The sequence below is a fragment of the Mobula birostris genome, chromosome 9, assembly GCF_030028105.1.
Source record: "Mobula birostris isolate sMobBir1 chromosome 9, sMobBir1.hap1, whole genome shotgun sequence".
Classification (NCBI taxonomy): domain Eukaryota; kingdom Metazoa; phylum Chordata; class Chondrichthyes; order Myliobatiformes; family Myliobatidae; genus Mobula; species Mobula birostris.
In genome coordinates, this window is record NC_092378.1 from 139,794,976 (window position 1) to 139,812,036 (window position 17,061).

Below are 17,061 nucleotides of genomic sequence, written 5' to 3' on the forward strand. Positions count from 1 at the left end.
GGCAGTTGCTTTGTTCGGCAGCGGCGTGAGCGCCAGGACCCGGGGAGGCGCACGGCCACCTCTCGCACCAGCGATCACAAACTTTTTGTCCCCCTCTTTCGCTGCAAAATCTAACCACATACACACAAAAGACTACGGTGCGACGGATAAGATCGCCTAGTTTGGCCCGCTCATCACTGCTACTGACCTGTTTACAAGCTTAGACGAAGGTCTTTTGTCCTCTTTGTGGGTACAGCCCCAATTTCTCCATACACCTTATTTTCTTTTCTCTCCTAAATCAGAAACGTGTCTTTCCCTCTGCTTCGTTGTCAGTTAACAACTGCCACCTACAGAGCGATAGAGAGCTCAAAACATGCAAGTAGCACTGTACAATAAATGGCAAATCGAAACCCGAGAGCTAACATTAATTCCCCACCTTCTTCGCTTGTCATTAAACTGCAGACGGAAACGTACACGTGAAATTACTTTAAAACAAGTTTATCTCATTATTTTACTGAAACAGTGCCAATCGCGCTTTTCAAGCAGGCATCTCATCGTAAAGTCTTCGCTTTCTATTCGTTCAATAAGGAAACAACGAATGTTTAAAAGTAAAATAATGTTTTAAAGCACAGTAACTAAATGGACAAATTATTGACATCTAAATTTTTGTCTGTAAATTAAATTGATGTTCCTGTCTGTAAACACGTTGCATCTGCGACGGTTATATTCTAAAGAGCACTGTAAAATACTAGCTCGTCTTAAATATTGCTTTAATTATCTCATCTATTTCATTATGACAAGCCTCTTACTGGAAATTCTATTATTTTATTGATGGATTGATTGTAAACTGGTGTTAACACTAACCTGCACCTGTAAGATCAGAAATGTGATTCCTCTGGATGTCCAATAGAAATTAATTACTGTTTGGCCAGGGGTTATTTCAGCTTGAGGTGTGCTTGTCAGTTGGAGGCGTATCTCATAAACAACCTAGCATTCGTTTTAGTATTGGCCATGAAAGGGCCATGTGCTTTAATAGGAAGTGAGTTATAAATGGCATTCCTCCTGCAGTGAGGAGATCTATTTGCCAGAGCCCTGATGATTCTTTAAAAAGATTCATGGAGCAGTTAGGGAGAATGATAAAATGAGAATGTGAGGGCACATTAAAGAAATTTGGTGAAAATATGGGCTAGCTGTGTTGGAATAACAATGATCTAGGGTGGTTGTTAATGGACAATATATTGGTGTTAAGATTAAACGGATGGCTGAGAGAGAAGAAAGGTAGAAACTACTTGAACAGACCACAAAATCTACCTCATAATTTGTCTTTTATAGTATTTAACTTGGCAACTTACAGAAATTTTTATGTCTTGTACTGTACTGCTACCATGAAGCAACATATTTCATGGCTTACATCAGTGATGATAAACCTAGCTCTGATTCTTGATTCTGAGTGGAGTACAGTAGGGAGTAAGTGTCATTTGGGCGAGTCATTGTTGTGCATACACACACACACACACACAAAATGCTGGAGGAACGCGGGAAGCCAGGCAGCATCTATGAAAAAGAGTACAGTTGATGTTTCAGGCCAAGACCCTTCATCAGTCCTGTAATTCTTGTAACAACTCACAAGCCTCTCCACCATGATAAGGTGACAATCCCTATTAAATAACAACAATGTACCATACCATACTCCAAATGTTGGTATCCTCTTTACTTTCCTCGTGTGGTTATTTATCATTTTCCATCTTGCATTAATAGGCTGTGCATGAAATTACTTAGCTTCAACTCTTTCTGAAACTGTTCCAGGCATGGCTTACAATGAGTCCATTGAAATTACAATTACAAATATTTCTAATATAGCTGGTGTATTATAAATAAAAACTATCATATCATTCACCCATCTGCCAAAATTGCTCCCCATCCAAGGATTGTCCTAGAATCTACAGAAAACACCCTCCTATTTTTTTGTCTGCTGTAAGCATCATTTTTAAAGCGTTCTCTTTTCTCTCCAAAACACAGCAAGAGTGAGGAACTCCTATATTTCTTGCCAGCTGCCTCAATCACTTCCCTTGTTTCCTGTCTTAAATTAACAATTATAATTTCAATATTATGAGTACAAATCATTATCCAGACCATACTTTAGCACTATATAAATGGTAAACTAGATGAAAATAAAACAAATTCTGGAAATTGTATGAGCATCTCAAAAGTACTGATGAAAATGATCAAAATAAGAGCCAGAGATTTATACTAACCTTTTGTATCCATGTAAAGGTTATGCCTAAGCTTCAGGTCCTAGCACGAAATGGTTTCATCTCCCAAAGCACCAAAGTAAACTTGGACCACTTAAGTACAGCCTGCCATCTTGGGCTGAGGTTCATGTGGGTTCAAAACGCTGTAACCAAAAAGAACAGGATGATTCCGAGTGCAATAATTGTTCGTTCCAATTATTGTAAACAGAGATTCACAGGATAGCACTACAATCTCTCTTCAAATGGCATCCATGTAACTCAGCATACTTTAAAGTTGTGTCATAATGAGATAAATATCTTTCTTCTAAAACATTTAATTTGAATGATGCTAACAGAAATTCTATTTATTATTGTCGCCATCAAAGTATTTAGTTAAGCATGCTGAAACTGAATACTGTCCTGTGAATTCCTCTCGGTCGCCTGGTAACAAGAAGTAGAAAATGCCAGAAGGAAAGTAACCTCTTTATTTTTACTAGATTTGGGTTAATCTTCCTCTTGTCCCCTTACACATCTCACATCATCTGTATCAATAGCAGGTCCAGAAACCTGCCAGACATGCTCAGGTATTGGATCATTGGGATTGGTGGCAGAGTCAATTTAGAGTAAAGAGATAAAAATGCATCAGAACCATTGAATATAAATACAGTGAAGTCTGTTTAATTGGGACACATTGGGACCAGTACACTTTGGCTCAATTAAGTGGCTGCCCCAGTTAGCCGGAGTTTCATGGAAATAGTTATAACGGTATAAAGAAAGACAAACCACCGTTTAACTGAGTAACAGCTTATGTATTTAAATGAAATACAGAACATATTAGAACACTTCAATACTATAAAAGTATGGATTAGTTCCCTATAGTTATTGACAGAGGAATCACACTGCTGTGTTCTTTTTGTTTGACCATAAATGAACAAAATCAGCGCAGACACCTGGTAGGGATAATGGGCTGCCTTCGTACAATTTTTGACAATTGCAGCCTTCAAGTCTTCATTTTCATTGTAACATTCAAGATGATTGTCAATAACTTCAAATTCTTCATGATTCCTAACTTGTTGAAGTAGTGAAATCATTTCATTTTATCTTCCGGCCTTTTCTGGCATCTCCAAGCCTGAATGCTTGAAACCACAGTGAGCCTAAAAGTTCTGGATTGTCTTACTGGTTATTTCTCGCCAACTATCTATGACAAAAATCACTGCTGTTTGGACAAAAGTACATGCAACTGACACTATTTAAAAACTGTTTGCTCTAAGCACAATGTAGTGTCTAACAGCCTCAGAGGTGAGTGCACGCATTTGATGCTAGTTAGAAACTGTTTGGCAACAGTCTCCTGTCCCAATTAAGCAGCATAGTGTCCCATAGTGGGCTTAACTCTCAAGAAAGCAGGTATGGCACCTTTAAGCAAACAAAGGTTCATTGCCATGTCTAGAAGTGAGACAGGGGTGTTGGGGGTAATTCCAAGCCGGGCTGAAACACAGAGGGATGAAGCCCCTTCTACCCAGCACCTTGTTAGCAAATGTGCAGTCGCTGGAGAACTGAATTGAGGACCTGAGAGGAAGGTTGCTGTATCGGAGGGAAATGAGAGAATGTTGTGTTCTGTGTTTGAACAAGAAATGACGTGCTTCCAGCATGCCAGATATGGCAGAAATCAGACCTGAAGGCTTCTTGATTCACAGAATACACTGAACTGCTGATTTGAAAAGGCAAAGGGTGGAGGTGTGTGTTTCATGATAAACTCTCGGTGGTGCTCTGATGTGGCTGTTTTGTCGACCTTGTGTTCCCCTGACCTTGAACACCTAAAGGTCAAATGCTATCCATTTCATTTACCTTGGGAGATCTCCTCCATATTCTTGACAGCAGCTTACATACCACCAATGGCTGACTATAATCAAGCACTCGCAATATCGCCGTCTCCAAACAAGAAATAGTCCATCCCGACACATGTCAAATCATAGTCAGGGACTTCAACCAGGCCTGTTTGAAGAAAACCCTGCTCAGTTACCATCTGCATATAACTTGTAGCACTAAAGGTCCCACCATACTAGATCTCTGTTATACTAAGATAAGGAATCTTACCATTCCATAAAGTTGCTGGTAAACGCAGCAGGCCAGGCAGCATCTCTAGGAAGAGGTACAGTCAACATTTCAGGCTGAGACCCTTTGTCAGGACTAACTGAAGGAAGAGTTAGTAAGTGGTTTGAAAGTGGGGGGGGGAGATCCAAAATGATAGGAGAAGACAGGAGGGGGAGGGATGGAGCCAAGAGCTGGACAGGTGATTGGCAAAATGGATATGAGAGGATCATGGGACAGGAGGCCCAGGGAGAAAGAAAAGGGGGAGGGGGGGAAACCCAGAGGATAGGAAAGGGGTATAGTCAGAGGGACAGAGGGAGAAAAAGGAGAGAGAGAAAAAGAATGTGTGTATATAAATAAATAACGGATGGGGTCCGAGGGGGAGTTGGGCATTAGCGGTAGTTTGAGAAGTCAATGTTCATGCCATCAGGTTGGAGGCTACCCGGACGGAATATAAGGTGTTGTTCCTCCAACCTAATTGTAACTACATCTTTACAGTAGAGGAGGCCGTGGATAGACATATCAGAATGGGAATGGGACGTGAAAATAAAATGTGTGGCCACTAGGAGATGCTGCTTTCTCTGGCAGACAGAGCGCGGGTGTTCAGTGAAACGGTCTCCCAGTCTGCGTCGGGTCTCGCCAATATATAGAAGGCCACATCGGGAGCACCAGATGCAGTATATCACCCCAGCCAAATCACAGGTGAAGTGTCGCCTCACCTGGAAAAACAACATATTTCTAAAAACTGAGAAGAGAGTTTTGAATTGTCCTACATGTCAATTAACTCACACTCAATTTAAGAGCATAACAATGATCAGAGATACACAACTGCAATGAAGTATTTTGCTCATATCCAGTGAGATTAAGAAAATACACAAACTAATCTTTTGGTCATATTATTTTGATAAGAAAAAGTTTCTTCATTCAAGATGATACACTAACAGCAAATATGTAATATGTTCAATTGTAAAAAATATTTTATCCTTGCAATACAATTAAATTCAAGTTCAAGTTTGTTGTCATTCAACCATACACATGTATACAGCTAAACGAAACTTCGTTCCTCTGGAGTTTATCATCATCCAACTATACACATGTATACAGCTAAACGAAACAACATTCCTCTGGGGCTAAGGTGCAAAATGCAGCTCAAGAAGTTATGATCCAGCACATACAGCCACAAAATAATATTAACACTGTATGTGCTGGATTGCAGATACTGAATACACAATATAATTGTACACAATACACAATCTAAACCTTCCTAAAATCTAAAGAACTAAGAGTTAATTATGAAATGCACATAAATTGCTTAATCTTACATTTAAAGCAATTTGCATTTATGTATAGTACCTCCTCAAAATCTTCCTAAGATGATTATTGAATTATATGTCAAGCAAAACTTTACATGAAGACATATGGGTTGTTGGGTGTCTCAGCGATGGGCAGAAGTTGGAGTACAGAGGACTGGTGGACAAGTCTGTGGAGTGGTGTAGGAGGAATCACCTGCTCCTGAATGTGGTGAAATCCAGGGAGATGGAGATTGATTTTAGGATGAAGAGGACTGTGACGAGTCCTGTTTACATTCTGCGAGAAGTTGTGGTGGTGGAGGAGTACAAATACTTGGGTGTCCACTTTGACAACAGACTTGTCTGGAAAACCAACACCAAGGCTGTTTACAAGAAGGGGATGAGCAGACTCTATTTTCCTTCAATGTGTGCTGCAGGATGTTGGAGATCTTTTACTAGTCTGTTGTAGCGAGTACAGTCTTATTTGTGGCCTTATGTTGGGGGAGCAGCATCAGTGCTGGTGATGCAAAAAGACTGAATAAACTCATTAAAAAGGCTGGATCCATCTTTGGCTATAACCTGGACTCTTTTGAGTTAGTGGTGGAGAAGCGGTCATGAAACAAACTGTTATCCATTATGGACAATCTGGCACATCCTCTCCATGACCTACTGAATAAGTAGCAGAGCACCTTTTCAAACAGACTCATTCAGCTCAGCTGTCACAAGCATTGTTACAGAAAATCTTTCCTACCAAATGCAATAAGCATAAACAACAGTTTGTCTCTGTGTGACAGGAGAACACACATCATAATACAATAGCTTCTGTTTTATTATTTTGTACATTATTATTGCATACTATTGCACATTGGTAGATTATTACAGTATATATTATTATTCTGTACTTTATTATTAGTCAAGTCTGCACACTGCTAAGTGTGTTTTTAAATGCTGCTGTTGTAACAAAAGAATTTTCCACTCAGGATCAATATTTATTATTATTATTATATGCCGTGATATTAGCACAGGTTTTAAGAAATATCTTAAAAGGAATAAAAGAAAGTACAGATTTAGGGAGGCAATTTGATAGTGTATGGCTTCGGTGGCTGAAGTAACAGGGTGGTTTAACTAACAAGTTCATCTGATGGATGACCAGCAATTCGAAATATTCATGTAATTCGTCTCTCTCAGATTATGCCTGGTATTTTCCATTTCATTTCAGATTTCAAGGATCCAAAGACTCAAAGGCTCTTTAATTTCAATTTTGTCTTTTATTTTAGTGGATACATTTAAATTACATAATTTTAGTTGTTAAAGACTTAATCTTGCACTGGTTATGAGTCACACAAGAAGGTGGCTGCTGGAGTATTGGAATACAAATTTAACCACACTTCATATATAGAATAACACACACAGAATGCTGGAGGAACTCAGCAGGTCAGGCAGCGTCTATGAAAAGGAATAAACAGTCGATCTTTCAAGCTGAGACCCTTCCATAGATAAAAACAACAGGAATTCTGCAGATGCTGGAAATTCAAGCAACACACATCAAAGTTGCTGGTGAACGTAGCAGGCCAGGCAGCATCTCTAGGAAGAGGTGCAGTCGACGTTTCAGGCCGAGACCCTTCGTCAGGACTAACTGAAGGAAGAGTGAGTAAGGGATTTGAAAGTTGGAGGGGGAGGGGGAGATCCAAAATGATAGGAGAAGACAGGAGGGGGAGGGATAGAGCCAAAAGCTGGACAGGTGTACTCTCCTTTTTCTCCCTCTGTCCCTCTGAATATACCTCTTGCCCATCCTCTGGGTCCCCCTCCCCCTTGTCTTTCTTCCCGGGCCTCCTGTCCTATGATCCTCTCATATCTCCTTTTGCCTATCACCTGTCCAGCTCTTGGCTCCATCCCTCCCCCTCCTGTCTTCTCCTATCATTTTGGATCTCCCCCTCCTCCTCCAATCTTCAAATCCCTTACTCACTCTTCCTTCAGTTAGTCCTGACAAAGGGTCTCAGCCTGAAACGTCGACTGTACTTCTTCCTAGAGATGCTGCCTGGCCTGCTGCGTTCACCAGCAACTTTGATGTGTGTTGCCCTTCCATAGATGTTGCCAGACCTGTTGAGTTCCTCCAGCACTTTGTGTGTGTGTTACTCTGGATTTGCAGCATCTGCAGAATCTCTTGATTTCACACTTCAAGTATAGCAGTCACACTTCAAGTTACATTGAAGGTAAATTCCTGAAAAACACTGTAGTTGAAACATGTGACTCAAAACTTTAAATCTAAGAAAAATAAGTGTAAGACTCCTGGTTTCAAAATTGGATAACCTTATTTCTGGTTATATTTCACAGAATAATTGTAATTATAATTTTATTTGAACCTTTACTCACAAGTTACAAGGATGAAGTTACAAATTAATTTCATTTGAAGAGGCAGGCTGCGATCTGAAGACGGGGTGATCTTTTGTTTCTTTACATTTCTGGTCCGCTCCTTGTAACATGAAAGAGCTTGATGTAAGCCCTTATTGAAGTTGAAACTCCTTTCTTAAGGGTTCAGATTCCTCTACCTTTTTGATTAAATGTTGTGTTTCCACTGGAATCCTTACAGGGCTGTAGCTGTGATGGCCAAGAGTTATTCGGAGCTGAGTCTTTGACCTCACAACCAACCCTACCACACAGAAAGCCTTCTGGATGATGCCGATATAATCCAAACGTGTTGTACGATGTCAAATTCTTCATTCCGTTTTCTTCAGTTGAGTCCGATAGTCCTCTGTAGAGCTTCCTGGCTGAATAAAACTGAAGGCTCTAGAATCCAAAGGCTGTAAAGTTGACGATAAGCTGGGAGACATACGCATGTTGCAAAATAAAACAATGACATCGATGTGTTTTCTGGTGCTTGTCCAACACGAGAGAGAAGTAATACTGAATGGTGCAGCCAATCTTCCAAGCACGCGTGTCCCAATAACACACAAGAAGCTGAAGAAACCCAGTGGGTCAGGCATCATCTCTGGATAGAACTGGACAATCGACATATCGTGTTGAGAACCTTCCCCTGGACGTGTGACCCCAGGCTTTCCCGTTTGAACGCCACATACTTGCAAACGTTATTGTTTAGCGCCGCTGATTTTTTTTTCATCAGGTACGACAAAGGAAATCTGCAATTAAATTAAGTACATAAAAGGGTTAATCTGTCTCAAAACTGCTTTAAGAACTTTGGTCACGCTACGTTCTCCAGTTAAACCCGTCTCATTACTCACTTTCTTGTATAACAAAAAGGTTTCGTTACAGTTAGAAAATATGCTGCTAGCTTATATCTCAAGAGTCATTTACCATGGTTAATACATTCTAAAAACTTTGGCTCAAAATTGCTAGCATGGTTCACGACAGCAGATTTCACATTTCAGAGAGAGCAGATGCGTACAACCAGACCCCATAGACAGTGAGCAGCTGGGCATCAGCAGCGTCACTAAATACATGTTCAGACGGAATTTATCCTATTCGCCACGCCACGAACGGATTCTTCAATATTCAAAGATGAAGTTTGTCAGTCTGTAATAATTGAGGAATTCTTATCAATGACACTTTCGAACTCGCGTCAGGCACACCCGTTCCATCCGCCAACAGCGGAACTTCCCGGCGGCCAAACATTTTTATTCCGATTCCTATTCCCCTTGCGACAGGTCGGTCCATGGGTTCCCCTTGTGGAAGACGAGGTCGAGGAACAACACCTTATATTCCGCCTGGATAGCCTCCAACCTGATGGCATGAATACCGAATTCACCTTCCGGTAAAAAAAAGTCCCTCCCGCGGCCCTCTTGTTCTATTCCCCACTCTGGCCTCTTACCTCTCCTCACTTGCCCATAACTTCCCCTGGGTCCTCTCCCCCTTCCTTTCCTCCTGTGGTCCATTCCCCTTACCTGTCAGATCCCTTCCTCGTCTGCCCTCACCTACCCAGCTGGCGTCACCTATCACCTCCTAGCCATCCTCCCTCACCTTTTCATTCTGGCGCCCTCTCCCTATTTTCCAGTCCCGATGAAAGGTCTCGGCCTGAAATGTGGGCGGTTTATTTATTTCCATAGATGCTGCCCGAGCTGCTGAGTTCCTCCAGCATTTTGTCTTTGTTGCTTAGAAGTCGCGTTGTTATTTACATACACGGTCTTCAATCATTCTTGCTTATTTTATTTAATGGTACAGACGATTAGTTTACATTGGCGATCGACCGACGTAACACCAGTGTTGGTTTTGTTTTCGGGGATTTCTGTTCTGGTTTGGCTCAGGCCAATATTTCTCTGCACAACAATTCAAGCTGCCTTCAACACAATGTGTATAACTGAAAGCCTACTATATTAAAAAAAACCTGTCCTGATGGAGGGACTCTGCCCGAAACGTCAACTGTGTGTTCCTCTCCATAGACGCTGCCTGACCTGCTGTGTTCCTCCAGCATTTTGTGTATTACTACTAGAAGACCTTAGCGGATCAAACGGCAAAGGGATGGTCGATAATTCAGATCAAGACCCCGCTTCAAAACAGTGCAGAGGGGCATTCGGCAGTACAACGCTGAATTTAGAAGTGAGAAGAAGGGGAGAGACAGGTAATAGGTGGAAACATAAGACAGGTGGGGGAGAATGGAAACAGAAGCTGGTAGGCGATAGTTGGAACCAGATAAGGGATGACGGGGCGATTAAAATCAGGTTTATTATCACTGAAATACATCATGGAATGTGTCGCTTTGAGGCAGCAGTACATTGCATGATATTTTAAAAATAACTATAAATTACAATTAAAATGGTGCAAAAGAGGAATAGTGTTCATGAGTCCATGGACTGTTCAGAAATCTGATGGTGGAGGAGAACCTGTTCCTAAAATGTTGAGTGTGAGTCTTTAGGTTTCTGTATCTCCTCCCTGAGAGTAGTAATGAGGAGAGGGCACGTCCCAGATGGTGAGGACCACTAATGATGGATGCCACCTTTTGAAAATGTCTTCGATGGTGGGGAGGCTTTTGCCCGTGATGGAACTGGCTGAGTCTAGAACCCTCTGCGATCCCTTTCAATCTTGTGCATTGGAGCTCCATACCAGGCGATGATGAAACCACTCGTAGGCTCTCTGTGGTACATCTGTAAAAATTTGCAAGCGTCTTTGGTGACTCAATCAGTTGGAACCAGGTGGGAGAAAGGATAAAAAGGCAAACCAGTGGAGAAGAAACCCAAGCAGATGGGTATGTTGGTGATGTCAGATGGTATAGATGGTGATAACTCTAGGTAATACAGGGGTAGAAGAGGGGATGGAAAAGTGAATGACAAGAAAGAACCCCTGGATGGACTGCTAGGGGTGAGAAAGGAACACAGAGGGAATAGTTTACTTGAAATTGGGAAATCCAATGTCTATACCAATGGTTGCATGCTACCCAAGCAGAATATGGGTTGGTGCTAGGTTTCACTACCGCAGTGGAGAATGCTGAGGACAATCATACTGGTGTGAGAATGGGGAAGGCAGTTGAAATAACATGCAGAAAATCAAGATGGAGTTTGGGGTGAACAGTAGTATCAAGGGAATACAGTCTTTGTTCTGTCCCTGGGGGTTTGGGGTGAGAGTAGACATGTAGGAAACAGAGGAAATGTGGTTGAGAGCTCCATCCACTTTCATAGAAGAGAAATCATGTTTTAGTAGGAAGAAAGATTTCAGGGACACCAAAGTGGAGACCTCATCAATGGAACTATTATGACAGAGGTGAAGAAAATCAGGTCCTGATGAAGGGTTTGAGCCTGAAATGTCAACTGTTTATTCCCCTCCATAGATGCTGCCTGACCTGCTGAGTTCCTCCAACACTTTGTGTGTGTCTTGCTTATTGTTCGTACAGATCAGATCATGACAACAGTAGGATAGAAACTGTCTTTGAGCACGGTGGTATGTACTTTCAGGATTTTGTAACTTCTACCCTAATGGAAGAGGGGAGAAAATAGAATATCTTGCAAATATGTTTTTATATACAGTTGAAGTCAGAAGTTTACATACACCTTAACCAAATACATTTAAACTCAGTTTTTTCACATTTCCTGACATTTAATCCTAGAAAAAATTCTCTGTCTTAGGTCAGTTAGGATCACTATTTTAAGAATGTGAAATGTCAGAATAATAGAAGAGAGAATGATTTATTTCAGCATTTCTTTCTTTCATCACTTTCCCAGTGGGTCAGAAGTTTACATACACTTTGTTAGTATTTGGTAGCATTGCCTTTAAATTTAACTTGGGACTAACGTTTTGGGTAGCCTTCCACAAGCTTCTCACAGCAAGTTGCTGGAATTTTGTTCCATTCCTTCAGACAGAACTGTTGTAACTGAGTCAGGTTTGTAGGCCTCCTTGCTCGCACACGCTTTTTCAGTTCTGCCCACGTTTTCTAAAATGATGTCAAGTCTGGTTCATCCTTGGGAGCAATTTCCAAACGCCTGAAGGTACCACATTCAACTGTACAAACAATAGTACGCAAGTATAAACACCATGGGACCACGCAGCCGTCATACCGCTCAGGAAGGAGACACATTCTGTCTCCTAGAGATGAACGTACTTTGGCGTAAAAAGTGCAAATCAATCCCAGAACAACAGCAAAGGACCTTGTGAAGATGCTGGAAGAAACAGATAGACAAGTATCTATATCCACAGTAAAACGAGTCCTATATCAACATAACCTGAAAGGCTGCTCAGCAAGGAAGAAGCCACTGCTCCAAAACCACCATAAAAAAGCCAGACTAGAGCTTGCAAGTGCACATGGGGACAAAGATCTTACTTTTTGGAGAAATGTCCTCTGGTCTGATGAAACAAAAATTGAACTGTTTGGCCATAATGACCATCGTTTTTGGAGGAAAAAGGGTGAGGCTTGCAAGCTGAAGAACACCATCCCAACCGTGAAGCATGGGGGTGGCAGCATCATGTTGTGGGGGTGCTTTGCTGCAGGAGGGACTGGTGCACTTCACAAAATATATGGCATTATGAGGAAGAAAAATTATGTGGATATATTGAAGCAACATCTCCAGACATTAGCCAGGAAGTTAAAGCTCGGTCGCAAATGGGTCTTCCAAATGGACAATGACCTCAAGCAAAGCTCCAAAGTTGTGGCAAAATTGCTTAAGGACAACAAAGTCAAGCTATTGGAGTGGCCATCACACAGCCCTGACCTCAATCCGATAGAAAATTTGTGGGCAGAACTGAAAAAGTGTGCGAGCAAGGAGGCCTACAAACCTGACTCAGTTACACCAGTTCTGTCTGGAGGAATGGAACAAAATTCCAGCAACTTATTGTGAGAAGCTTGTGGAAGGCTACCCAAAATGTTTGGCTCAAGTTAAACAATTTAAAGGCAATGCTACCAAATACTAACAAAGTGTATGTAAGCTTCTGACCCACTGGGAAAGTGATGAAAGAAATAAAAGCTGAAATAAATCATTCTCTCTTCTATTATTCTGACATTTTACATTCTTAAAATAAAATAGTGATCCTAACTGACCTAAGACCGGGAATGTTTTCTAGGATTAAATGTCAGGAATTATGAAAAACTGAATTTAAATGTATTTGGCTAAGGTGTATATAAACTTCTGACTTCAACTGTACCTTCAGCCATACTCTTTTGCCTTGTATTTTCTATTTTTTTTTAAGATCAAGTGATTGAATACCATTTGGAATTGTACAGGAACATACCAGATCAAATAAATATATCCCAAATTTGTTATAAACTATAGCTACCTAACTTCAATTCCATCTAATTTCAATAGCCAAAGCTAATTAAACTCTTTTAAAATTTATGAGATAGAACATGGTGTTCCTAGTTTACTGCTTGGACACAATGCTCGTGGTCTGTGCCCACCTATGCTCATCTGGGCAGTATGCTGCCAGCCTATCCAATTGACCACTGCAGCCAGGTTGGACGGGCAACTCTGGCCTCAGGCAATGGTGTCATAATAAATTGGGGGATGCAGTTTGCTTCTAGGCACAAGCAACCTCGAAGTTTTTAAAATGTTATTAGACCATAAGACACAGGAGCAGAATTAGGCTATTTGGCCCATGGAGTTTGCTCTGCCATTGCATTGTGGCTGATTTATTATCCCTCTCAACCCCATTCTTCTGCCTTCTCCCCATAACCTAAGGTCTCCATAACATTATCCTCCAGGTAACAGGTTTTTCTCAACTATTCAAGGATGACTGACATGGATTAGCATACCATTTACCACCCTCTGGCTAAAAAAAAATTCCTCCTCACCTCTGTTTTAAAAGGACATCCTTGTATTCTGTGGCTGTGCCTGCTGGTCCTAGACTCCCCCACTATATGAAACACCCTCTCTACACCCAATCTTATCTAGGCTTTTCAATATTTGATAGGATTAAATAGATTTCCTTCCCCCCCCCCCACCCCCCCAACACACACACTCTTTTAAACTCTGGCAAGTACAGGCCCAGAGCTAGCAAACACTCCTCATATGTTAACCCTTTCATTCCCAGGATAATTCTCATGAAACTCCCCATAACATCTTCCAATGCAGCCAGAGGTGATGCAACACCTGTCCATTCATTTCTTCCATCCCCACTATCCAGGGATCCAAATGACCAATCCAGATGAAGCAGCAATTGACTTGCTCTTCTTATCTAGTCAGCTCTGTTCAATAGTCACAAAGTGGCCTCATCTACACTGGAGGTTGTATGATTACTTTGCAGGACAGTCTGCTCATTTCACAGATGCAAATTGACTAGCTGAGTTCTTCAAGCATTTTTGTTTTTGTTTGCTGACCATCTAACACCCTTTTTATTCTGAACATAAAAACTTGCAGGTGCTGGAAATCCAAAGCAACATACAGAAAATGCAGGAGGAAGGCCCGAAGGGTCTCGGCCTGAAATGTCGATGGTTTGTTCGCTTCTATAGATGCTGCCTGACCTGCTCAGTCCTGCAGCATTTTGTGTACGTTGCAACCCATTTTATTCTCAAGGTATTCCCATCTACTCACACTAGATGTGACGAGTCATCTGAATGGTAGGGCTTTGGGGAGCGTTGTAGGAGAGGGACACTAGAGTTCAGGTACATCGTTCCCTGAAAGTGGATCACAGTTAGGCAGGTTGGTGAAGAAAGCTTTTAGCACGTTGGCATTAATCAGTCAGGGCACTGAGTCCAGAAGCTGGGAGGTCATGGTGTGGTTGTACAAGATGCTGGCGAGGCAACACTTTGAGAAATGTGTGCAGTTGGAGTTACCCTGCTCTAGGAACACAGTTTTTAAACTGGAAAGACCACAGAAAATATCTACAAAGATGCTGCCAGGACTGGAAGGACTGAGTCCTAGGCAAAGGTTGGACAGGCTAGGACCCTTTCCTTTCGATTACAAGATGATCATATAGAGATGTATAAAATCATGAGTGGTATTGATAGGTGAACACACTCAGTCTTCTCAGGGTTTAAGGTGAAAGAGTAAAGGTTTTACTAAGAATGTGAGGAACAACTTTATTTTATTTACACATGGTACATATAGTATGTGGAATGACCTGGCAGGAGAAATGTTTGAAGCAGGTGCAGTCACAACGTTTAAAAGACAGTTGGACAGATACATGGACAGGAAAGCTTTAGAAAGTTAAGAGCCAAATGCAAGCAAATTGGATTAGTCTGGATGAGCATCTCGCTTGGTGTGGGCCACAGGGTCTCTGTCCATGTTGCATAAGTCTATGATGCCACCATGTTTAGGGCTATTTATAGTGGCCAATTAACTTACTAGCCCTCAAATCATTGGGATATGGGATGAACTAGAGTACTGGGGGCAAATCCAGGCAATTACACATAGAATCTGCAAGCTGCACAAGGATAGGCACCAGAGATGGGTAACCGGATTGATGGAACTGCAGCTCTATTAGACACACCACTGCGTGTACCCAAGGTCATGTTAGCCGAGTTCACAAAGAACATCTTTGTTACAGCAAGGCACGTCAGTGTGTGTGTGATGCATTTAATTCGTGCAGCGGTTCCCAACCAGGGGTCCATGGACTCCTCGGTAAATGGTAATAAATGGTTGGGAAGACCTGAATTAATGTACCTTTCAGTGGGTGAAAACATTTCCAAATTTAGGTCAGAATCATAGTTCTCCCAGATGTAATAGTGGCCAAAAGAGTAGGGTAATGGATGAATTGAAGGAAATTTATATTACGCAGGAAATGGTGTTGGATAGGCTGTTGGGTCTGAAGGCTGATAACACCCCTGGACCTGATGGTCTCCATCCCAGGGTACATAAGGAGGTGGCTTTAGAAATCGTGGACGCATTGGTAATCATTTTCCAATGTTCTATAGATTCAGGATCAGTTCCTGTGGATTGGAGGGTGGCTAATGTTGTCCCTCTTTTCAAGAAGGGAGGAAGAGAGAAAACAGGGAATTATAGACCGGTTAGCCTGACGTCGGTGGTGGGTAAGATGCTGGAGTCAATTATAAAAGATGAAATTACGACACATCTGGATAGTAGTAACAGGATTGGTCCAAGTCAGCATGGATTTATGAAGGGGAAATCGTGCTTGACTAATCTTCTGGAATTTTTTGAGTATGTAACTATGAAAATGGACAAGGGAGAGCCAGTGGATGTAGTGTACCTGGACTTTCAGAAAGCCTTTGATAAAGTCCCACATAGGAGATTAGTGGGCAAAATTAGGGCACATGGTATTGGGGGCAGAGTACTGACCTGGACTGAAAATTGGCTGGCTGACAGAAAACAAAGCGTAGCGATTAACGGGTCCCTTTCGGAATGGCAGGCGGTGACCAGTGGGGTACCGCAGGGTTCAGTGCTGGGACTGCAGCTGTTTACAATATATATTAATGATTTAGATGAGGGAATTAAAAGTAACATTAGCAAATTTGCCGATGACACAAAGCTGGGTAGCAGTGTGAAATGTGAGGAGGATGTTATGAGAATGTAGGGTGACTTGCACAGGTTGGGCGAGTGGGCAGATGCAGTTTAATGTGGATAAATGTGAGGTTATCCGCTTTGGTGGTAAGAACGGGAAGGCAAATTATTATCTAAATGGAGTCAAGTTAGGAAAAGGGGAAGCACAATGAGATCTAGGTGTTCTTGTACATCAGTCACTGAAAGCAAGTATACAAGTACAGCAGGCAGTGAAAAAAGCTAATGGCATGCTGGCCTTCATAACAAGGGGAATTGAGTATAAGAGCAAAGAGGTCCTTCTGCAGCTGTACAGGGCCCTGGTGAGACCACACCTGGAGTACTGTGTGCAGTTTTGGTCTCCAAATTTGAGGAAGGACATTCTTGCTATTGAGGGAGTGCAGCGTAGGTTCACAAGGTTAATTCCCGGGATGGCGGGACTGTCATATGTCGAAAGATTGGAGCGACTGGGCTTGTATACTCTGGAATTTAGAAGGCTGAGAGGGAATCTTATTGAAACATATAAGATTATTAAGGGATTGGCCACGCTGAAGGCAAGAAGCATGTTCCCGCTGATGGGGGAGTCCAGAACCAGAGGCCACAGTT

The 17,061-nt window shown here is 41.8% G+C and overlaps 1 protein-coding gene and 1 long non-coding RNA gene across 3 annotated transcripts in view; one reads left to right on the plus strand and one right to left on the minus strand.

Moving 5' to 3' along the window:
- Nucleotides 1-914, minus strand: part of zc3h7a (zinc finger CCCH-type containing 7A) — a 105,090-nt gene extending 104,176 nt beyond the window's left edge. The window contains exons 1-2 of one of the 2 annotated variants that reach the window (XM_072268964.1): nt 844-914; nt 188-326 (exon numbers count right to left, since the gene is read on the minus strand). The gene's annotated coding sequence lies outside the window, so the exon portion shown is untranslated. Of the gene's footprint in view, nt 1-187; nt 424-843 lie in introns of those variants that run through there. The other variant, XM_072268963.1, reaches the window with a different exon arrangement.
- Nucleotides 915-9,252: 8,338 nt separating this feature from the next.
- LOC140203482 (uncharacterized) overlaps nt 9,253-17,061 on the plus strand; it is a 30,773-nt gene continuing 22,964 nt past the window's right edge. The window contains exon 1 of the long non-coding RNA XR_011887377.1: nt 9,253-9,356. This is a non-coding gene — a long non-coding RNA (uncharacterized lncRNA). The remainder of the gene's footprint in view (nt 9,357-17,061) is intronic.